The sequence below is a fragment of the Myotis brandtii genome, unplaced genomic scaffold, assembly GCF_000412655.1.
Source record: "Myotis brandtii unplaced genomic scaffold, ASM41265v1 scaffold179, whole genome shotgun sequence".
NCBI lineage: Eukaryota > Metazoa > Chordata > Mammalia > Chiroptera > Vespertilionidae > Myotis > Myotis brandtii.
This window is the reverse complement of record NW_005356635.1, coordinates 3,753,464-3,778,287: the sequence shown is the minus strand read 5'-3', so window position 1 is coordinate 3,778,287 and position 24,824 is coordinate 3,753,464. Positions and strand designations below refer to the sequence as shown.

Genomic DNA, 24,824 nt, shown 5'->3' with positions numbered 1-24,824 from the left:
CTGACAGAGCCTCTGGTGGTACTTGAGTTGTATGAGGTAGGTTCTTAGTGCATCACCAGATAGGGGCAAGTGGTATTCACCAGACTGGTACAGGTTCAAACTTGGTGCTAGTGCTGGGTCTGAGGGCTTTCAGCAAAAGTCTCAAGATATATCAGGTCTAGCTGCCATCCATTCGGTGCCCACAGACCTTTGTGATGGGGTGGAGTCTCAGATAATTGTCAGTGTGAGGCCAGCCAAGTTTATCAGACCCAAACAGAACAGGATTTGGCCGTGTGAAGGGAGGGCTCTACACTGGTAAGGCTTGTGAGGTAAAAATGGCCTAGAGCCACACAACTCAGTCTGTCCTGTATTCTGCCCAGACCTTCTGGAGAGCCCTAGTTTGGCAGGGTGGGGCCGCCAGGAATCCAGAGGTTGGGGTTAGTGGATCTCCCACGAGAGAGAGATGCTGGTTAGGCTCACAGGAACGTGGGAGTAATGAGCCCTACTACAGAGCCACAAAACTCAGCCCTTGAGCCTGCCCAGAACTCTACACTCTGGGCCCCAGGCAACTGACTTTATCACGGGTTGTGAACTTCCCAGGGTGGGGCAACAAGAAGTCTGAAGGGTGGAGTTATTGCATTCCTCCAGACTGATGCAATAAGGAAGGTGTTCCATCCAGAAAGATGGCCTCTGCGACATAACAGAGGGACTCGGCACAGGGACCCTGGTGGCTGTGCCTTCAGCTCTTTCCTGGGAGCCACAAACCCCATTTGTTCCTCCGCAACTTGAGCCTTCTCTGTTCCTCTGCTGGAGCCCATGGTAAGTGGCTGCAAACGAGATTTTGTGCGTTGGACTTTTAAGAGGGTGCCTGTGCCTCTAGCAGACTTTCATCTCTCCCCGGTGGGCAGAATCCCTGATGATTTTTCACAGCCACATGTTATGTGGGCACCTTTTCCTGACTCTGGTGCTCTGGTTTGGGGGGACTAATATGGGGTTTGAGACCCTTTGCTTCTCAGAGGGAGCCTTGGTTGCTGAGATATCCCTCTGTGATCTCAGCTGCCACCTGTGGGAGCAGGGCCAGCCCGTTCACATCTCTGCCCTTCCTACCAGTCTCAATGTGGCTTCTTCTGTAAATCCTTAGCTATAAGACTTTTGTTCAGCTAATCTTTGATTGATTATTCCAGTTGGTTGTTCTATATTTCAGTTGTAATTCCAGTTTGGTCCTGGGAGGAAGTGAGTGTAACTTCCACCTAATCCACTACCATCTTAGATCCAGTTCATCATACACTTTAAAATTCAACTATAATTTAATGAGCTTATATAAGTTATCATTGCAATGTAAATTCCTCTATCACTTTTGTCACTACTAGTATAATCGTTTTCATTTATTATTACTAATAATTAGTTAGTATGTGTTTATTATGTACCAGGAAGTGTACTGTTTTCATATAATAATTCATTTAGTTATTATAATAACTCTATGAGATGCATATTATTATTCCCATCTTAAGAAATTGAGGCATAAAGATAGAAGTGACCCACCAAATATTACACAGCTAATTATTGAAATTCAATATCAGAATTTGAACCTAACCCATATTTTAATTGCTATGTTCTACTGTCTCCCAATTTCATACATCTATTTTTCCATCAAGATGTAAGATCCTTAAGAGCAAGGACCATGTTTTACTCTACCTCTGGTGCCCAGACCCACACCGAGAACTTAGTGAACATTGAGATAAACTGAATTTGTTTAAACTTTGGTCTGTAATTTGAGGGAAAACAACAACAAAAAACTTTACAAAACTGTTTCTTCACAAGTAAGTTCAGTTGTAGCTGATCTTTTTCCTGCTCTAAGCTGTTTAAGAGCTTGTTTTGTTGTCCTATAGAAAAATGGACAATTTGCAACAACCAAAAAGATAAAAATAACTCTTAGCCTATGAAAAGATAGTCAGATTTCCTAATAGTAAAAGAAATGTAATTTAAAACAACAATGAGATAAGATTTTATAATTATTCCAGGAGCCCAGCTCCTGATTGGGAATCGCGGGGCGCGGCCCACCCACCTGCCGCCCTGCCTTGACGCTGAACCTGTCCATGCAGAGCGCCTGGCCCAGCCCCCAAACCCTCTGGCCTCCTCTGGCCGCTTCAAGCCCCACCCTCAGTCCCTCGAGAGGCCTCGGGCTGGTCCCGCCTTCTCTGGGCGCCTCCGGCTTCCACCCCATCTCCGGAGCAACATGGCAGCTCTGCCCCGTCATGGTGCCCCCCGGAGGAGAGCAGAAGCCTGTGCTGTGGTCCGTCCCCTTGCAGGTGAGCCGCGGGGCACTCAGAGTGCCAGCGGTGGGTGGCGAAGGACTGTCCCACCTCCTCTGGGCGCCTCCCCACTTCCGCCCCGTCTCCAGAGCAATGCCCCGGGCTAATATGCTAATGACCTGGTCGTTACCGTTAGGGCATATGGACCATTAGCATATTAGCTCTTTATTAATATAGATTGAAAAAACAAAAAGTATGGCAACACTTTATTGATGAGGTGGTACAGTGATGGTACTCTCATATATTGTTGGTGGAAATGCAGAATGATAAACCCCTATGGGAATACATTTTTCATAAACTAGCAAATTACTTATTTACCCTTTAACTCATAAATCCAGTTTTTAAGAATTTACTGTAGGAGCCTCTCAACTTCAGTTTTACTCTTTAATACCTGCTCTGTGATAACAGACAGGACTCAAAGCATTTCTCCATAACAGACAGCACAATGTTTAGCTTTGTCAGTAGAGGGCGCAGGAGGAACATTGCAGAAGGAAGGGGGCTATTGTGGTTCTGAGGTGCTGGGGTTTGCTCTTACTTAATCCTTGCCACAGCGTCCATTATGGTATGCAATGGGGATAATGAGGGTGGAAGTGAAGGTGATGATGAAACCAAGTGGTGTCGGAGTGCCTGGTCCCTTAGAGAGTTCCAGCCCCAGCCCAAGCCTCATGACCAGCTTGCTGTGGACCTCCTGGTGGGGATACCGAGTGTTCCAGGGGGGCCCTGACCAATTCTGTGCCTATGTGTCAGAGGGTTGTTTCCTGCTTGCCTGGCAACTGTGGAAAACTTTGGCCGAGGAAAGCCAGCAAACTCTCCGCCATCTAGGAGGCTGCAACCACGCCTTCTCCAAATAGGTTTAACTTTACTGGAAGGATTCCTCCCTTCCAATTTTGTCCTATCTGGGTTCTCTCCTTCAGCCATAGGGCATTCTTTAGAGCAGTGGTTGAGAAACCATGGCCTGCTGGCTAAATCCAACTCACCAACTCTTGTAAATAGGATTTTATTGGCACACAACCATGCCCATTTATTTAGGTAAGGGCTTTGCAGCTATCAAAACAGAGATCTCCGTGAACTATTTGGGGTGACTTTCAGAATATGATTATTGAGTGAAAAAAAAAGCACAAAAGCACATACCAGTATATAGCCCTGGCTGGTGTGGCTCACTTGGGTGTCATCCTGTGTACTGAAGGGTTGCTGATTCGATTCCCAGTCAGGGCTTGATCCCTGTGGAGGGTGCAGGAGGCAGCTGATCGATGTTTTACTTTTGCATCTCTCTTTCTCTCTCTCTACAAGTCAATTTTTTTTTTAAAAAAAAAGAGTATATGTAGTATGTCATGTGAGTAAGAAAGTTTCTCATTTCTTAAAAAACACACAAAAACATAGGAAGGAGAAGACAAATTAATAATATTGGTTGCCTAGCGATGATGGGTTGGAAATAAAACGAATATAGGAGGAATCAACACTTCTCTGCATATAGTTTTGACTTTAAAACTTTGTTAATGTTTTACACATTCAAAAATGAAATAAATCAACAAGGATAAGAAAAAAGAAAATTGAATGCAAACAGAAACCAATGAACCATATTTTAAATTAATAGCATGACCACATGAAAGAAAAAGAAAATAAATAATAAAAGTAATATTTGGACCAATACTTTATCTAAATACTCTCAGTTGAAAAAAAAATTGCAAAACAGAAATATTAAAATCTGCTTAACAGGTTCTTTTGTAGGCCATAATTATAGTAATTTTGAAACTATTTTGGTGGATTGTAAAATTAAGCAAACAAATGTATACATTGAGGTGTTAGGAGCCAGGCTTCTCACTGTAGGAGAAGATAGATACAAATTGAAATGGGAGGAGACTAAAATGAGTACCGAGGTATTTGTTGCACTGGAGTTAGAGTAATCTAGATAGACAGATATAAAGGTAGATAGACAGACAGAAAGTCAGAAGAAATAAAACCCCAACAGCAATAAGCAACCCAGTGGCCAGATCTTGGTTTTTAAATGTCACTATGCTAAAAGAAGCCAGGGATTCTTGAAAACCTGGCTGATTCTGGGCTGAAACAGTAATATACAAGGTGAGCCTGATCATCTTATTGTGCTAGAAAATAAGGACAAGCTCCAAAAATTATAGGAACAACCCTAGCTGGTTTGGGTCAGTGAATAGGCCTGCGGAATGAAGGGTCCTGAGTTCAATTCCAGTCAAGGGCACGTACCTCAGTTGCAGGCTCAATCCCTGGCCCTGGAATCTCCCCTCCCTTCCACTCTTTCTAAAAATCAATGGAAAAATATCCTTGGGTGAGGATTAACAAGATACACACACACACACACACACACACACACACAATGTGGGAACATTTCAAGGGACATGGAAGCTATTGGAGGGGATTTTACTGGTCAAACTGGTCACTGATGATAATTTTGTCGCCTCATTTAATAGCAGACTTCCTAACATATTAAGTATTTAATAAATGAAGGGTGAATCACATGTTCAGAGCAGATCGATTTCTTGTCTCTCTGATTGACTTCTATGCTCCTTACTGTCCTTGTTTTGTTAAGTGTTAACACCATGATTTGGACCTTGTATATCCTGTGGGTGCTGACTTAACATAACACATTTCACCCACTTTAAGAACTTTCATAATTCTTTTTTATTCTTGTGTAAGGGTATCTCAGTAAATTTGGATGAGGAACCAGGAGTACCTGGCCAGCTTACTAATCATTCCCACCCCCATGCCATTATTCTGAGGAAGTTGGGCAAACAATAGAAATGGGAGGGGAGAATTAACCAGTCTTTTGCTGGTATCTGTGTTCACCAGTTAGGGTTCATCAGAGAATTGGAAGCATAAAGAGTGCTAGCTTGTAAGTGATTTACTGAGGGAATTTGACCTGACATGGGAGTGGGAGCTGGCGACCTCCTGTGGGAGCCTGTGGCTCTGCTTCTGGTGGCTGTCCTGTCCTTGGGGAGAGAAGCGGGGACAAGCTGGCACCCAGGTCATTTCCCAAGGCCTCCAAACCTCCCACTTTGATGCTAGGGTCCTGCAAGAAAAGTTGGTGCCTGCCCCAAAGCTAACAACCCCCTGACTCAGGAGTCAGAGAAACTGTGGGAGGATGGGGAGGCAGCTGGAGGAGCCTTAGGCTTGGCAAGGAAGGTTTCAGGGTCCCTGGAAGTTATCAATTACTTGTTAAGAAAAACAGAGAAGAAAGGAGGAAGGACACATTGGTCAGGATAGGCTGGCTTGAACTGTGACAACAACCCCAACCTCAGTGGACTAAAGCTAGATTACTACCTTATCCACTGTCCTCGTCCTTCATGGGACAGTGGTAAGGGCTTTGTTTCCTCTGGGCATTGCAGGTCCAGCTGATGGAGCGGCCACCACGGCAGGGCTGCTGGGAGTGGTGATGGTTAAGGTGATGGTCCCAGTGTGATCCCACCCCACCCCCACCAGCACTGTGTCCCCTTGCTGTGTGGTTCACTCATCATAAAAGAAGGAAAGAGAGCCCTGAAGTGTCTCACATCTGTAATCAAATTTAAGTGGAACTTGTTATTCTCACCACAATTCATTGGCCACAACTGGTCATATGACAACACCCAACACAGTGTCATGAGAATACAAATATCCAGAAATATTCAGAGAGAACCATTGACTCCCACAGAGATGTGGGAGGGATGTGGAATCCTGTTCCATACGTATGTTTGGGGAATGAATTACGTTGACCAAAATGTCTGTCCCTGAAGCATTGCTTCCCTTGGATAACTTCCTGTTCCAGAGCCTCCATTTCTGCCTTACAACCCCCAGAACAAAAGACAAACTCCTTTATGAGGTCACTCCAGATGCTCTAACTGTGCCCAGAGGAGGAGTCAGGCACAGCAGGACATTCTGGGGACAGATGGTGCAGACCCTCCCAGGGACGATAAGGAGAAATTAAGGGACCTCAGTGGATCCAAGTCTGATGGGAGAAAGACAATGCACACGCCTGTCACTGAGAAGGGGTTATGCTGGATCCCTCGGCCAGGGGGCTGACTGCCAAGATCAAAATGAGTTATTTTCACAAAAATTATCTGGAAGCTCAAGGCAGCCTTGTTCTGGGATGTGGGTAAAGATATGGCCTCCTCTTCAGTGGGGACCCGGCCCCGAAATTCTGCATTGCCGGGTTATCAGGGTCAATGGTGGTTCAGGCTTGGGCCCAGCTGACCGCTTTGGTACAGTGTGGTTTGGGCAGATATGGGTGGGAAATGGCACTGGGTATTTTGATAACAAAGGAAGCAGCAGTGCCTTGGCAGTGGTGGAAGATGTCAGATGGTTATGCACATGCCCATGGAGAAATGGTGCCAGTGAAGAGTGGGCCTTCCACAAGTAGCAAGAAAACTGGGCTTCTAGGTGCACAGGGGGCCACTCTGAGAATAGGCAATTTACTCATCTATGCAATAGTTACTGGACACCCACTATTTAGGTAGCAAAAAAAAAAAATGGAGAAAGTCCCTGACTTAATGGAACTTACATTCCAAAGGGAGAGACTGGCAAAACAGAAACATATCCATAACTAACTGTGAAAAGTGGTAAGCGCTACAAGACAGTAAAAACATACACACATACTATTTTATTATGTATAATACAATTTTAGTGTATAAGGTGAGATACTTCGCATTTCTTCTATTGTGAATTAGAGTAGAATAACATTATTATGATCCTAATTTTACTACTAGGCTATTGAAGCTGGGAGATCTGCAAGGCCATCTGCCACATTGCCACAACTTTCATAGACTCCACGGGCCTTGAACATGAAGGATGACAGGTCTTCATTTGATGGGGGGCAGGGGGGAAGTAGGCTGAGACTGAGAAGGAGCCAGGGTGCTAATGCTGTTGACACCAAGGTGGAGATAAAGAAGTTACCACTGCAGTGGCTAAAGGGACATTGGAAATCTTGTCCTGGTCCAGGCAGGCACTGGTGTCTGATAGGTCCACTTGGGTGAATAATACCAGGAATCTCTGGTAAGCAGTGGTGTCAATGACAAGTGGTGGGAGCTCTTGGTTCTAATAGGGTCCATCCTGGAAGAAGGAGGACCATGTCAATGGCAGATGTCTACAGAGGAGTGCAGTAACCTGAAGTGTGGGCGAGGGCTGGGAAGGTTGTCAGTGGCCCATTCATTCATACTTATTAAGATCCCACTATGAGACAGACTCTGTGCTACATGTTAGGAATACATGATAAACTCTCAAAGACCCTTCCCTTATGGAGCTTATATACCACTAGGTCTCAGCCCAGAGAGTTGTAATTCTAGTCCTAGCAGAGAAGTACAGCACAAACTACCAACCAGTTGGGTAGTAGAGTCTGGCCACATACCTTGGGTGGTATCTGCAGTTTTATGGGCCCATAGAGAGAGGCTGAGAACTCCATCCAGGTAAAGGATGGAGGCAGAAGGTGAAGACGGCTTAGTCCTAACACCATCTGAATTGATTTTTATTAACTCAGAGCAAAAATGGGTATGTAGTCTGCAGAGAGGCTGAAAGGCAAGCTATGCATGGCTGAAGAGGGTGGGGTAGCCAGTGTCCTCCCAGAGTCCCTGAATATTAACATAGCTCAGCCACTGTACCATGTAGCTACCAGCCAATGAAAGGAATCACAGACACTCAACCCTTTAGCTTCTTCCCTTACTCATCCCCTCCACCTTCCCCCAAATCTAGCACAGGAATCCCTTAGACTAGATGACTGAATTCTTCCTCTTCTGTTCTTAACTTCTGGCTCCTTGTTGGACTTAGCTGGTACTTATTCTCAGATTCTTTAGGCTTTTGATCATTTGGGATAAAATTCCTACCCTGAATATTCTTGGCTCCAGGCCTTCATGTCCACTCATCTGGTCTGCATCCTACTCAAACCCCCATCAGCAACCTTTAAGAGAGGCCTGATTATTTTGTCATTAACCCATGGCTTCAGGGGCAAGCCTGTTGCTATGGCAACATGGATGATCTATCAGCCACATGCTGTCACTCTTCTTTGGGACTGTGAGGGCTCTGGGAGGGGAAAACCAGCCTCCTGAGGGAGATAGCAAACCTTGTGGGCCAATTACCAGAGGAGAAGGCAAACGCCACCTCCCTGACTCTGCCTTAGCCTGCCCTGTGGCCCACAGGTCCTACCCCTCTCCAGCTTCTAATCCTGCCCATGGAGAGATAAGAAGGGAATCCAGAGACATTGTCAGGTTTCATTATGTAGCTTTAAACCTGCATCTTGATTCTCCAGAGAAGCCAAAAGGATGACATTTCTCTTTTCTTGCCTGAGGATGTGGAAAGATGATGGCCCCACTCATGCAACCTGGTAATCCCTCTGGGAAGGTAACATAGGTTTCTGTCCTCAGAGACTTGGAGATCGAATCCATCATGCCTCCCAGTGCTGTTTGTGTTGGCCAACATCCAAAGTGTAACCTCTACCTTCATGCCCATTCTGTCATTTGATCCCCTTCCACAATCATTCTCATGAAGCTCTTTGCATCCTTCTGCCTCAGCCTTCCACCCTCCTCTCCTCCATATTCATTTCCACTCTGGCCCTGGAATCCTTTTGCCATAACTAGCAAATTGTCCTACCTGTGTAGTTCCTTCTATAGCACTCCCTTCCCTCCTATCTCCTGTCTTGCTGAAGGTGTCCTCTTCCCTGAGGACACTACTCCTGCAACTCTCTCATGTGGTAACTACTTTCTCATATCCCTTGTATTTCAGAACAACAAGGTGAATTGATATTTCTATGGGGAATACAATTAATTATAAATAATAGAAAATAAGTAGGATTCATTTCATATAATCAGAAATCTGGGTATAGATGGCTGCTGGTACTGGTTTGGTGGCCAGTCAAAATGAAGACTCACATCTCTGTGATTATCTTTGCCTTTTCCTCATGTTTATAACCTCTAGGTCACAATATGGCCATTGCAGCCCAGCCATCATGTCTGGATTCCAGGCAAGAAAGGGTAATGTGTGCATCAGAAAAGCAAAAACATTCTCAAATTCCCTGGTAAATTAAGCTGATGTTTCATTGGCTAGATGTATGCCACATGGCCACTCCCTAATAAAAGGAGATCTCAGAAGGTAAGTATACTTAGCTGGCATATTGCAGACTAGAAAAAAATCAGAATTTTGTTAGTAAGAAAGAAAAGAGTAGCCCTAACCGGTTTTGCTCAGTGGATAGAGCGTCGGCCTGCGGACTGAGGGGTCCCAGGTTCGATTCCAGTCAAGGGCATGTACCTTGGTTGTGGGCACATCCCCAGTCAGGGTTGTGCAAGAGGCAGCTGATCGATATTTCTCTCTCACCGATGTTTCTAACTCTCTATCCCTCTCCCTTCCTCTCTGTAAAAAATCAATAAAATATATTTTTTTAAAAGAAAAGAGTAAAAATATCAGGCAGAGAACAACACTGTCTTACACGGTGTCTCCCTTACTCCCCCACATTATATTTCCACTGTTTTGTCTAAGATCCTACTTCTTTTTTTTCCTTATTGATTAAGGTATTACATATGTATCCTTATCCCCACATTGCCCTCCTACCCCCCCCCCACTCATGCCCTCACCCCCCTGGTGTCTGTGTCCATTGGTTAGGCTTATATGCATGCATACACGTCCTTTGGTTGATCTTAAGATCCTACTTCTTTGCACTCAGGCCATTTAGATATTCTGCTCTATCCCCTGTTGCTGCTGTCATCTACTGGGGAGTCATCTCTTTTATTGTGTACATTGACAATGGCAAAAAGCTCACTGCTCCAAAGGGTAAGCCAGTTGCTTGCCCACTATACCCAAGCTTTGATCAATCTGGATGACTCCAGGCAGGTTGCCTGTCTAACATCATGGCCACTTGTGTGCTCACCTTTTTTTCATGTTCAGAGATTTTTCTCTCCATTTCAGCCATTCACTTCCATTTATATTCCCTGGATATTGTCACTACCTATAATGGTACTCCTCCTGAGTTACTAATTCAAGTACTCCTCTGCTTGCCTGTGACCTCCCCTTCTAACAGGGGAAGGATCATTGTCCCTGCCTGTCCTCTGCTATGTCCTTATTTATCAACCTTTCCCTTTCTATTCAGCATGGATTTCATGAGCAGTATTTCTATACTCTCTTCTGTCCCTACATTTCTCTACTCCCATCTTTATTCTCTGAGACTCTCTTGTCCTTCTGTTGCCTCCATTTGTCTAAGCTCTTTATTTGGATGAACCCAACTATCTATTTCACTGTGCCTACATCCAAGCACCTGATCATTACCTAATGAGGCAGACTAATTCCTGTATAAGTTCAAGGCCATTAAATTCAAACAGGTCCTCACACTATACAAAGCACTACAGTTCTGTTTCTCATTTTCCTATTTTCCACAGTGTCTGTGGAAATCTTTCTCCTTTCCACAGCCTCTAAGGTCTCTTCTTAGATTGTTAGAGAAAAAAAGCAGCTCTCACATAGGAACACTGTTAACCCTCTGTGTATTTCTGCACCTGTTCTGTGGGTCCTTCCCTCCAGTTCTAGTAACGGAGCTGCCCCACCTCCCATTTACTTAGAATCTCCTTCTGCCTTCCAGGAACCTCACACTTGTTTACCATTTCTGTTTTCCTAGTTGTATATTCATCTTTTTCTCACCTGAACCTTTCCAGTTGTATTTATACATTTCACATTTCTCTCATTAAAAAAAAATAACAATAATAATCAACTTCCAGTTATTACCTAATCTCTCTTCCCACCTACACAGGTCAAAGTCCGGAGAGCGCTGTCTATATTTTCTGTCTTGATTTCTGTATATCCCAACCTCAATCCACACCATTGTGCCTTTCCGTCTTACCATCAGCTTTTGCTGGAATTGTGGATTATTCTCATACTGACCCCAGTATTCCAGTATTTCTCCTATGTGACCATTCCCTACTTTTTTTCTCCTGGCTTTCTTTCTACCTCTCCAGCTGTTCCTTTTATATCTCCTTTGCAAACTCATTCATCTCTACTTGGCCAGTAAATTATGGATATCCTCAAGACTTGTTCAATAATCTTTCCTTCTTCACTACATTCTTTCTAAGTGCCCATGAATGTCAAGTCTGTACCTTTAGTCTAGACTTCTCTGAGCTCTAAACCTATAACATCTAATTTTCTTTCAACTTAACATATGTTCTTTTATAAGATACTTGACTTTATAAAAGTCCAATGTATTAATTATCTATTGCTGTGTAACAAAGCAAAACTTAGCACTTAAAACCACAAACATTTATTACCTCACAGTTTCTGTAGGTCTAGAGTCCAGGTGTGGCATAGCGAGACCCTCTGGCCAGGAGTCTCTTAGGAGGCTGCAAACACGGTGTTGGCCATGGGTGTGGTCATCTCAGGACTCCAGTAGGGATGAACCCACTTCTAAACCCACTCAGGTGGCTGTTGGTGGGCTTCAGGTCTGCACAGGCTGCTGCTCAGAGATATCAGTGTCTAACCACAGGGCCTCTGAACAAGGCCACTTGTAGCATGAAGGCTTGCTTCTCCAGAGTGAGGGAGGATTCAGAGGGCTCGGGGGTCGGGGAGAGGAAGATGGAAGTCAAATTTTATGTGTAATCTAATCTGAGAAGTAACACCCTGCCAGGGCTGACAAGCAGCCCCTGAAAGACGGATGAACAGATTACTCAGATAGTTTGACTGTGCAAGAGAGGGCTAAGGAGCCCCTTGCTCTAGTGGCCAGAGCAGCCTCTATTGCCTGCCTTGTTAGGCCTTTATTAGAATTTTTATTTTTAGATACAATCAGTAGGGTGAATAATCTTGGGAGGTTTACATTGTCCTCTAGGCAAGGCCATTCAGGATTAAGCATAAGGATTCCAGTAAAAACCCAGGGGTCTACACATGCACAGACTTGTTTGGAAAGGTCAAGGAATAATTAGGGGCGCTGCCTTTGACACTCCCCTAAGTCAGAATTCCGGTAAACAGGTCAGGCGGCCTTCCACGCACTTCCCTTTTATCAGAATGTCCTCCTTACAACTTTCAACCAAGTCTCTTGTGCTCCCCAACATCTCCCCCTTTTTCATTTTGCTGAAAGTAGAAGACAGAGGGAGGTGGTGAACTTTCTGCTTTGGAATGTCCGGTCCGCAAAGCGCATTTACTGCTGGAGTTCTGATTTTACAGACTATAAGAAAAACAAAAAGAGCAATGGTTAGTTATCTAGAATGCGTAGAGTGTGAGTACGCTCCAATAATTGCTCAGCCTCTGCTGTCAGCTTCTTCATCATTCCCCAGGTTATTCCGGGGGCCGTCTGGGTCTGGGGAAGGCACAACGTTAGGTGCTGCGGAGTCCCCAGGCCCAAGTTCTTCATTTCTGGAAGAGGATTGGTCCTGTACCATGCCATGATAAGGTTCAATCTGACAAGATGGAATCTACAGCGGCCCTAGTGGGGGTAGAGGCATAGGCATATCCCTCCCCGCAAGTTAATTCATTGGGTCCCATCCAGTTATTAGTGTCCACATCTTGCACAAGACTTGTGGTTTCTGAGATGGGGTTACTGAGGATTACAAATGATCATTCTGATTTTAAAAATTAAGGGTAGCTACAATTGGAAACAGGTCTTATTGAATAAATGCAAAGAAATGTATTGCCACTTATTAAGAATTGCCAAATTCTGGAGAGACAGGTAGGGAGAGAAATATATAATTTACTAAATTTGTGTTAAAAATGCTTCCTTATATCTGAAAAACAAAAAGTTTAAGAATTAGCAATACTTGCAAATGACATGGAATCTTGTCCTTTCTGCAAAACACAATATTCCAGAATAACAATTAGAGCTATAAATGAAAGCATAATATAGTTATTATTTGACAGAGCTTCCCATGTACCTTAAGCAGAAAATTTTCCTTCATGAGAGAGAAAACAAATACTTGAGGCATTTCAGAGTCTATTGGAATGATCTAAAGCCAATTCTAGGTGAAGAAAAAGTTTCTTAAAATTTAAACCCTGGAAAGATTGTCAAATTTATTTTGCCAAAAGATAGATACAAACATAGGCTAGAAAACTTCAGTTCCCACCATTAAAAGATGGCCTTTTTGTAAAAAATACCTGATTAATATGAAATATAACCATTTTAATAGTTTATAGGATTAGGAAAGGACTAACCAAAATAAGGTTTATTCTCTACTTGGGTGTGGTCAGTCTCCCTGAGTACATTGATATAAGCTATTTACCATATGTTTAGACCAGTGGTTCTCAACCTTCTGGCCCTTTAAATACAGTTCCTCATGTTGTGACCCAACCATAAAATTATTTTCATTGCTACTTCATAACTGTAATGTTGCTACTGTTATGAATCGTAATGTAAATATCTGATATGCAGGATGGTCTTAGGCAACCCCTGTGAAAGGGTCGTTCGACCGCCAAAGGGGTCGCAACCCACAGGTTGAGAACCACTGGTTTAGACCTTATAGTTAGGGAGGCAAAATGCAAATCATTTACTCTTAAGTGTCCTTGGTTTAGGGAAGATAGGATTTACTAGATGGCTCCAAATTAACCATCTCAGTTTCCCTTTTCTACTTGTCCTGGCTTACTGGCCTGTGTCATTTATACCATTTCCTTTCAACATTTCTCTTCACAAAATTCCACAACTTTCACTAATATTTCTTCAGAAACCTTACAACTTTCAGAAATAACCAGCTCTAGAATCCACATTCTTTTTCCTTCAAAATGCATCTCTATGCTTCATGCTTTCCATGACATCAAAACCATAATTTCTTTCTAATTAGTTAGAATTCTTAACCCTTCCTTAGAAACCTTAATTTTTAGGTGGCATGTAAGTAACACTCCTCAGATTAGCAATACATTCACATTTTAAGAGCTATTTCAAGTAAAATACTAGACATTCATTAATAGATTCAAATCCATTCTCTAGTTTTTCATACGAGGCAAACTCAGATTAATTAATATTTCAGTATCCTGTTATTTCAAAATACCTAGATATTTAATAATTTTTACTATTTAATCCAGCAAACTCCAAAGTTTTAAGTTACGAAACACTTTGGAAAACTATGTTTAGGCATATATAATTACCACTGAAAAAGCTTTATCATATACCCTTCATTTTAGTTATATTTATTTTGCCTTAACAACTTTGAGATTTTAAAGCCAATTATTATTACTCAAGGCATTTTCTTGGTAAATTTTGTAACAGGGATAACTCACTGGCCTTCAGCACACTGCTATTTCTGAAGCCTGCTGGAGGGAACTTCTACAGGTCTAATCATCCTAGGAAAAAGACTTGGGGGGTTTAAATGATTATTTTCCATATTTTTTCTTTCTGAGTAGACTAACAACATGAAATCTTACATAACATAGATTACAGACAGAAACAAATTAAACCAAACAACAAAGTCACATAAAACAACAATCAACAGACACTCATACATGATATTTACAGGTGTGCATAACATACAGACAAGACTTAATAAATCAGTTCTTTTCATGGATCTTTCAGGTGTTTTACATTGGCTGTGGCTTACAGCCAGATTCGGCCCGTAGGGCTCCCAGGTGGGGTCGCCAGTGAACACCCACAAGCAGCCTGTTGTTCACAGATCTCATCGTATTCTGCTCTCCATAGCAAATATTGACCAGAGTCCAGAGTGGTTTCAGCCAAAATCTGCCAGTTCCAAGGCGTCACATGGTAATTTTCAGACAAAGCATTAAGGAGTCCTTTTGTAAACGGACTGTTAGCCCCATTTTCTCTAGTTGATGAGCCATCCCACACTAGAGGTGGAGGATCAGGGGCCTTAGGTATTACAGGCTTTACTTCAGGAGGAGGGAGCGGTGGTAAATCCTCCTGGCGTTCTGTAGGCTTTTGAGCCTCAATATGAAGTGGACATAGTGCAGGTTGAACAAGAGCCCGCATAGTTAAAGATGACAAAGGCACTTGTTTTCCCCCGAGCCTGATTTCTCTTTAAATCCTGCCTACTTGTTCCCAGAGATCAACATCTAATGTTCCATCATCAGGGAACCAAGGATTATAAATGATAGCACCATTTGCGTATAATAACTTTTTAAGTAACAGAGAGATGTTACTTGGTGGACAGTTGCTGTCCTACTGTAAAACCTTAGCTGAAAAACAATTCCCTTGAACTTGGAAACCCCAAGCCGGCTCCAATGACTTACTGTGCAGTTACTTTTGTTTCCTTCCTTTTCCTTTTCGAGGGTTCTGCAGCGTTTTGTTGCGTTCCTTGGTCCTCCTCACCTGGAACACCACCTTGCAGGGCTGACCAGCAGCCCCTGAACGATGGATGAACAGATTACTCAGACACAGTTTGACTGTGCAAGAGAGGGTTAAGGGACCCTGGCTTTTAAAAAAAAAATAATAATTCCTGTACTCTTTCTTTCTTCCTTCCTTCCTTTCTTTCTTTCCTTAGTTATTAACTTATTATTATTGTTTTTAAATATATATTTTTATTGATTTCAGAGAGCAAGGGAGAGGGAGATAGAGATAGAAACATCAATCATGAGAGAAAATCATTGATTGGCTGCCTCCTGCACACCTCCCACTGGGGATGGAGCCCACAACCCAAGCATGTGCCCTTGACTAGAATCGAACCCGGGACCCTCCAGTCCGCAGGTCGACACTCTATCCACTGAGCCAAATCAGCTAGGCCCACCACAGGCTTTAGTAGCCAGAGCAGCCTCTATTGCCTGCCTCGCTAGGCCTATATTGGAATTTTTACCTTTAGATACAATCAGTAGGGTGAGTAATCTTGGGAGGACACATGTGTTTACATTGTCTTCTAGACAATGGCATCCAGGGATTAAGCATAAGGATTCCAGTAAACACTCGGGGGTCTGCACTAGTTTGGAAAGGTCAAGGAATAATTAGGGGCGCCACCTTCCACACTCCCCTAAGTCTCCCCTAAGTCGGAATTCCAATAAACAGAGCAGGCGGCCTTCCACACACTTCCCTTTTATCAGAATGTCCTCCTTACAACTTTCCAACCAAATCTCTTGTGCTCCCCAACAACATCCCATTACTTTTGCTTTATTTTATTCATTAGTAGCAAAACACTCACAAAGTCACACAAAGGTAAGGGATTATATAAGGATGTGAGTACCAAGAGTCAGGAACCCTTGGGAGTCATTTTAGAGGCTGACTACTACCCATAACCTCACATTCATCATTGTGTCCAAAATTAAACTCTTGCTCTACCCACCCTACTAGCCCCCACCCCAGAAAAATGGCTCCCCCCGATTGCTCTTTCTTAGTGACTGACACTGCCATAGTTTCTGTTCTGCAACCCAGAAACCTAGGAGTCATTCTGGACTAACTCGTCAATCTACCCCTCCCCCCATATCTGATCAAAACTGAATTCTGTCAGTTTATTTATCAAATATGACTCAAAGCTGCTCATTTATCTCCGCCACCACTACTACCATCAGTCTAATAGAAGCAAGCATCATTTCCTGCTTGGGCTTGCAATTACCTACTATCTGGTCCTCCCTCCTCTGGCCTGACCACTTCCCTCCATGTTGCAGACAACGTGATCTGTACCATATAAATCTGATTGCAACAACAACAAAAAATAATAATAAAAAAATCTGATTGCAACACTCTTCTCTTTAAACCATTACATTGTTTCCCATTTCCTATTGGATAAAGACAAAACTCCTCAATAACCTATACTGTTCTACATAGTCTGGTCCCTTTCTACCTCCCAGCCTTACCTCACATCTGGCTCATTTCACTCTTCTCTCCAGGTATGCTGGCTTTCTTTCAGTCCTACTAGCCACAGGGTCTTTGCATAGGCTGTTCCTGCTTAGAACCTTCTTCCTTCCTTTTTGCCTACTTAATTTTTATTTATTTTTTAGATCTCAGCTAAAGCATTGCTTCCATGAGAAATCCCCTTTCTAGAACCTCAGAGACTCATACCCTTCTTCTTGAAGCTCTTGTCACAGTTGCAATTTTATACTAGTTTGTATGATTGTCTCTTTTATGTTCTGTAAGTGCCATCAACTGAGAGTCATAGCACTGTTGTAACCCCAGCATTCAAAGTACCTGGTACATAGTAGATGTTCAATAAACATGTATTAAGCAAATGGAATTTTATGACCGCAACTCTCCCCAAATAGATGCAAGTCTTCTTGCTTGGCCTGGTGAGAATCAGTGGGCCAGCATGTGATTAGATTTCACCTGCTTGCTCAGAATCCTGGACTGAGCTGGACTCCAGATCCAGAGCCAGGAAGGTCTCACTTCAGATTTAAGGGATGAACTGCCCCAGACTACTGATTTCAGCAGCAAGCCTACTTAACTGACCTCTGTATCCAATAAAAGTCAAAGAATCACAGGCTATCAGGCCATACGTTCTTGCTCACTGGACCTGGCTAGGCATGGTTTGGGGAAGGGATCATCCATTCCCTTCTTTTCATCATTAGGAGAGAGCACTGTGGCACATATGACTATTTCCTTCTTTGCCTGTAAATGCCACAGTCTGCTGGTGATGGAGCATACTGGCTTTGCCCATCAACCCTGTCCTCAGATCCTTGTGAAAATGGGAAATGAAGGCTCTGCCAGGACTATGATGGTCTCACTGTGGTACACATATGGGAATGCTTCTTACTCCTGCTCCTCTCCACCTACTGTGTTACACCAGAGTAAGCAACAACTGGCCAAGGCTCGGCCTCTGAGGCACCTACAATCTTATTTACGTACAAGAGGAAGTTGGGGTGGGGGTGGGGGAAGAGGCAGTGGATTTGGTCAGAATGGTTTAAGTAGTGCCAAATGTAGTGTATGCCCCCACAGTGCTCCAAATACTCAGGAAGGGACTTTAAAGAAGAGGTCAAAGCATTCCTGGATGGTGGCTTAATTAACTCCCCACACTGAGCCCACATCAGCCTCATCCCTTCAGCACATTATGAGAAGACCTTGATTTTCAGATTGAGGAGTTTAAACTTTATATTTAAAGTAGCAGCAATATCCCTGGCCAGTGTGGCCCAATTGGTTGGGCATCATCCCATGCAGTGAAAGGTTGCTGGTTCAATTCCTGGTCAGGGCACATGCCCAGGTTGTGGGCTCAATCCCTGGTAGGAAGCAAGCAGGAGGCAGCCAATCAATGCTCCTCAATCACATGGAGGTTTCTCTCTCCCTCTCCCTTCCTCTCCCTCTCTAAAAATAAATTTAAAATTTTTTTTAAAGTAGCAGGGATTTAGCAAGGTTTCTCTCTCCCTCTCCCTTCCTCTCCCTCTAAAAATAAATTTAAAAATTTTTTTAAAGTAGCAGGGATTTAGCAGAGTTTTCAGTAAGAAATAAGATTTTTTGAAAAACTTATCTGATTACCTTGTGCATTAGATTTCAAAAAGACAAGTAACTGGGGCAGGGACAAATTGGGGTATAAAGATAATCCAAAGCAAGAGAATTTGCAGGCTTGGACTAAAGCTCTGGCTGAGAGATTATTGAGGACTGGATGAATCTGAGATTTGGGCCAGAAAGATCCAATAGGCCTTAAGTGTGGATAAAGATCTAAAATGATTCTACATTGGAAAGTGGGGAGATGTCTGCCTCTATTTGCACTGGTCTGCCTATGTACTAAGAGTACCCAGATTTCCTCGTGTCCCACATTTACCATAATTTCTTCCTGTTCACCTGGATTGACAGCGCCCATCTCCTCCAGCCTCCCTTGCTGATTTGACACCCTGCTCCATCTGATTTGCAACACTCTCTGAGTCATATTTTTATATTCACTCTGCAGCCCCACGTATCACAAATGTAGCCAAGAGGTGTTCTCCCTTCTCTCCTAACCCCTGGACTCCCAGCCACCTGGTCCTGTCCTGCTTACAGGAAACGGGGCCAGCGGGGGGTGCAGTGACAAGTCTTAAGTTTAAGGAAGACATGAGTTTGAGGAGACAGAGGAATCCCCTTTGAGCAGCAGTAAATGGAGGCTGGAGAGGCTGTGAGCAACGTGGACTGGAGTGAGAGGTGGGAGTAGAGACTGGCTGGGCAGGGCTGAGAGCAGAGCAGAGAAGAGCTGAGGATTAAGTTTAATGACAGTGGGGGAGGCAGAAGGAGAGGCCTGAGCCATGGCCTTTATCAGATCATTTGTTATCAATTCTGGTTAGTCAAAGGCTGGTTTTCATGTTCAAAGACTTAGCAGGAATTCTGATTCTCTTTTCTTCCATCCTCTTGCTGACTATTTTGCCTGATTGACAGCATCTCTGCCAGAGGGTGAGCAAAATAAATGAAGAGAGATGAAGTCAAATTGGTAAACTTTACTTTTTGTTAACAGCTTTGGAAAAGCCCTGTGATGAGAATGTTGGGCAATGGTTTAACAATACTAATAAAAATGCTAATATAAACAGGACTCATGTAATTGATTTGTGCCCTGCTATTCCCGAAATGCTACTGAGACCAGAGTTGGCAGCATTTATTTTTAATTCTTATAATTTAAATTTTAGATTTAGCAAACAGTAGATAACAACCTGTCTTTTATATGTCCAGTAGACAAGGGAAATACATCCTTATATACCAGTAAAAGTTGATCCTGTTACACTCAGTTTATCATTTCAATCTATCAAGATATTTTCTATAATATCCAATTTCTGCCATCCAATTTATTTTTCATGCTTTCCTGTCTGTGTGAAAAGAAACAATATTCTGAGAACTGAACTATTTTATAATTAATAAATATAAAACCTACTAATTATGTAACTGAAAACAAATTAATCAATTCCCTTCACCCCTCACCCCAATATCTGAGGCCATTGTTAGCAGAGGTCTCCATAGATAGGGTTCTCACTCCTATGAGTTGTTGGAGCCCGCCAGGAAAACCAGCCTCTGAGGGGAGCTGCCACACTCAAAGGGGTGGGTCTGCCTCAGCTCCAACAGATTGATGTCACTGAAAATGTGGACCCACATTTGTGGGCCACCTGGAACCTCTGGTATGAAGTAACTAATAAAGACTTTGGACAGTAATGACCAGTCTGTGTATCCACCAAAGGGACCAATGAGCAGAGGTGTGGCATCTGTCCTATTCCTGTCACATGGGAGGTGGCTTCTACTGCGGGGCAGTCTGAGTACACAATCCTTGGAGATGATCCAATTCCCTTTGCTTTAATTTTATGCTCACCAAAAAAACTTCCGCTTACTAATTTGACTTTGCAACAAGTTTTAAAATTAGCAAGGGGCTGATCTGAATAAGGGGATGTACTGATTTCAATCCCTGGAATAGGCTATTCCTGTGTATCAATAAATTAGCATTCTGGTTTTCTACTGTGTCTGCCTTGTAGAGCTTTGAACAGCGCTGAGTAAGCTAACAAAATAAGATTCTGGTGCTGAAAAGCTAAATATGTGACCAGCAAGTAGGCCTTCTTTTTGTAAATGTGGCAGGCACCATTCTGCTAGTGAATGAGGTTAAATCTTCAGCCTTGTCATTGGTTCAGTTTGGTAATTCAAGATTCTCTTATCACACCCTTAGATTTTTTAATCCCCAAACTTCTCTTTCCATGTTCTTAACTCCTTGGCACTTTCATCTATCTAGGAATTAATTGTTTGTTGGGTGTCCACTGTCTTCCCAGTCATCTTTACTTTTCTTTTTGAACTTCTTTATCACTCTTTCATTACTTTTTAAATCTTTTTCTTTTGATGTCCCCCATTTCCCCACCTACTTTACCCCCTCCACCCAGATCCCACCCTCCCTCTGGCCCTAACCACATTGTTGTCTGTGTCCATGGGGTATACATATACATTCATTGACTATTCTTTTCACCTTCTTTATCCTGTCTGCCTGCCCTCCCTCCTCCCCTCTGAAATCTGTCAATCTATTCCATGCATGTTGTAAATGTTTCCCTCCACGTCCCACGTGGTTCAGGGTTCAGGATCTGGAAGAGGAGCCCCACACAAATGAAAGAGAAAAGACAAAAGATAATTTGGGAATATTGGGGGGCCAGGCGGGTACGTCCAACTCAAGAGGAAGGACTTCCACCGGTGCTCAGGCCGCACCAACCATTTTATAGTCAGAGGTAAACAAGGTAGTGGTTACCATAGTTACACTGTTCTTGTGAGTTTCACTTGTTTTGACCATAGTTATACTTCCTGCACTTCCCTCAGCCCATTAGCTTCCCAGATAAGATCTAGGGAGTGTTATAAGGTCAAGCCTAATTATGCTAAGAGGACTGTGCCCTCTAAGCTGGGACTTGTTTGTGACTTTGCCAACAGGTCAGTCCGAGGCTTAACCCTATATCGGCTCCCCACACATGCATCCATGACTGGTTCTATTTTGTTCCTCAGTTTATATTGCTCATTATATTCCACATATGAGTGAAGTCATATGGTATTTGCCTTTCTCTGACTGGCTTATTTCACTTAACATAATAATTTCCAGGTCCATCCATGCTGTCACAAAAGTTAAGAATTCCTCCCTTTTTACAACTGTGTAGTATTCCATGATGTAAATGTACCTCAGCTTTTTTATCCACTCACCTACTGATGGGCATGTGGGCTATTTCCAGATCTTAGCTATTGTAAATAACTCTGCTATGTACATAGGGGTGCATATATTCTTTCTGATTGGTGTTTCAGATTTACTAGGATATATTCCCAGAAGTGGGATTGCTGGGTTAAAAGGCAGTTCCATTTTTAATTTTTTGAGGATACTCCATACTGTTTTTCACAGTAGCTGCACCAATCTGCATTCCTACCAACAGTGGACTAGGATTTCTTTTTCTCCACATCCTGGTCAGCACTTGTCATTTGCTTAGTTATTGATGATGGCCATTCTGGCAGGTGTAAAGTGATACCTCATTGTGGTTTTAATTTGCATCTCTTTGGTGATTAGTGATGTTGAGCATTTTTTCATATGTCTACTGGCCATCTGCATGTCCTGTTTGGAGAAGTGTCTGTTCAGGTCCTTTGGCCATTTTTTAATTGGATTGTTTGACTTCCTGGTATTTAGTTGTATAAGTTCTTATTATTTTGGAAATTAACCCTTTATCAGATGTATCATTGGTGCCAAAACAATCTATAGATCCAACCCAATCCCTATTAAAATACCAATGACATATTTTACAGATCTAGAAAAAATATTCCAAAACTTTATATGGACTTAAAAAAACAACAACAACCAAATAGCCTTAGTAATCTTGGGAAAGAGGAAAAGAGTTGGAGGGATCACGGTGCTGGATATCAAACTATAGTACAAAGCCATTGTAATCAAAACAACCTGGTACTGGCATAAGAACTGGCATATAGATCAATGGAAGAGAATACAGAACCCAGGAATCAACCTATGCCTCTATGGTCAATTAATATTTGATAAAGGAGGCAAGAGCATACAATGGAGTAAAGACAGTCTCTTCAATAAATGATGTTGGGAAAATTGAACAGGTACATGCAAAAAAATGAAACTAGACCACCAACTTACACCATACACAAGAATAAACTCAAAATGGACAAAAGACTTAAATGTAAGTCATGAAACCATTAAAAATCTAGAAGAAAATATAGGCAGCACAATCTCAAACATCTCTGGTAGCAATATTTTTGCTGATATACCTCCTTGGGCAAGGGAAACAAAGAAGAAGATAAATGGGACTACATCAAACTTAAAAAACTTCTGCACAGCAAAGGAAACCATGTACAAAATGAAAAGGGAACCTGCTGTATGGAAGATCATTACTTTTTAAAAATACATGTTTTTATTGATTTTTAGAAAGGGAGAAAGGGAGAGGGAGAGAAAGAGAGAGAAACATTGATCAGATCTGTTGCCTCCTCACGCACCCCACTCAGGAATCAAACCTGCAACCTAGGTATGTGCTCTGACTGGGAATCAAACCTCCAACCTTTTGGTGTTCGGGACAATGCTCTAACTGAGCCACCTGCCAAGCCTCATTACTTTTTGTTGTTTTAATTTGGAAACTCACCTGCTTCCTCAGTGATCTTACTAAGACCACATATATTACAGGTTCACTAGGACTAAAACAAACATCCCTTTAGAGATGGGCTGTCCAATATGGTAGCCAGTAGCTACATGCGACTTTTAAACATGTAAATTGTGCTGGTCTGAAATGAGATGTGCTATTAAGTGTAAAATTCACCGTAAATTTCTAAGACTTAGTATACAAAAAAAGGTAAAATAATATATTGCAAAATTGATCACATGTTTAAATGACAATATTTTGGCTAGATTGGGTTAAACAAATGTATTATTAAAATTAATTTCACCTATTTTTTATATTTTTAATGTGGTGACTAGAAAATGTAAAAGTACATATTTGGCTAGCAATATAATTCTATTGTCAGTGCTGCTTTAGGGAGTCTTAATGTATGTATTCTTTACAGTTCTATAAGTCACCTAAAGATTATATTAAAAACTGCAGTTGGTTGGAATGCCCCAAATTAATCCTTCATTTTTAAAAAAATATATTTTATTGATTTTTTACAGAGAGGAAGGGAGAGGGATAGAGAGTTAGAAACATTGATCAGCTGCCTCCTGCACACCCCCCAACTGGGGATGTGCCTGCAACCAAGGTACATGCCCTTGACCGGAATCGAACCCGGGACCCTTCAGTCTGCAGGCCGACGCTCTATCCACTGAGCCAAACTGGCGAGGGCCTCCATTTCTTTTTCTCTATCCTAACCCACCTTCTCAACTCATTCTTATTTTTCCTTTTGTTTACAGCTAAAAGAAAGGGAGGGATTTTCTTTTTTGATTCACAAGTAGACACAAGATAAATACATTTAAGTGTAATGGGGATATAAGAAAAACTGAAAGTAAGCAAGACTTCCTGTAGACAACCTTTTAACAAAACACAGTACTATATATACCTGGACAAGCATCAATCCCAGGGGGAAACACAGCAACTTTACCTACAGACCCTGCACTGAGAATTGTTTCTTCCCACTTGAGTGGAAGCATGTTCTATTCCAGAGTTAGCTGTTGGGAGTTTTGCTTCTCTTATACCAGACCTGTCTACTGAGGCTCACTTTTACATGTTATGTAAATTATTATTTATACCTGTAGCACACTGACAATAATGAATCTAAGTTGGACAGTCAGAGGAATCTCAGTTTGATCCTGGCTTGTACCAGTTACTTTACCTCTAGAACAGCCATGGGCAAACTACCGCCCGCGGGCCGGATCCGGCCCGTTTGAAATGAATAAAACTAAAAAAAAAAAAAGACTGTACCCTTTTATGTAATGATGTTTACTTTGAATTTATATTAGTTCACACAAACACTCCATCCATGCTTTAGTTCCGGCCCTCCGGTCCAGTTTAAGAACCCATTGTGGCCCTCGAGTCAAAAAGTTTGCCCACCCCTGCTCTAGAACTTCACCTGCTAATCTGTAAAATACAGATAACAGGATTATTCTTCCTCTTCTGATGGGGAACACCCTGCCTCTGTTCCTAGCCATTCTCTACTCTCATTTTTTGAAATCTGCTCTGCAAATACAATTTCGTCTTTGCCTTTTTTTTCTTCTTTTTTAAAAAAATTTTTTATTAAATCTTTATTGTTCAGATTATTACAGTTGTTCCTCTTTTTTCCGCCCATAGCTTCCCTCCACTCGGTTCCCACCCCACCCTCTGCCCTTC

General features: G+C 42.5%; 1 protein-coding gene across 3 annotated transcripts in view; it reads left to right on the top strand.

The window, feature by feature from the left end:
• Window positions 1-648: 648 nt before the first annotated feature.
• MED12L (mediator complex subunit 12-like) overlaps window positions 649-24,824 on the top strand; it is a 397,491-nt gene continuing 373,315 nt past the window's right edge. For 2 of the 3 annotated variants that reach the window (XM_014537429.1, XM_014537427.1), the window contains exons 1-2: window positions 650-798; window positions 9,198-9,371. The gene's annotated coding sequence lies outside the window, so the exon portion shown is untranslated. Of the gene's footprint in view, window positions 799-9,197; window positions 9,372-24,824 lie in introns of all 3 variants that reach the window. The other variant, XM_005863465.2, reaches the window with a different exon arrangement.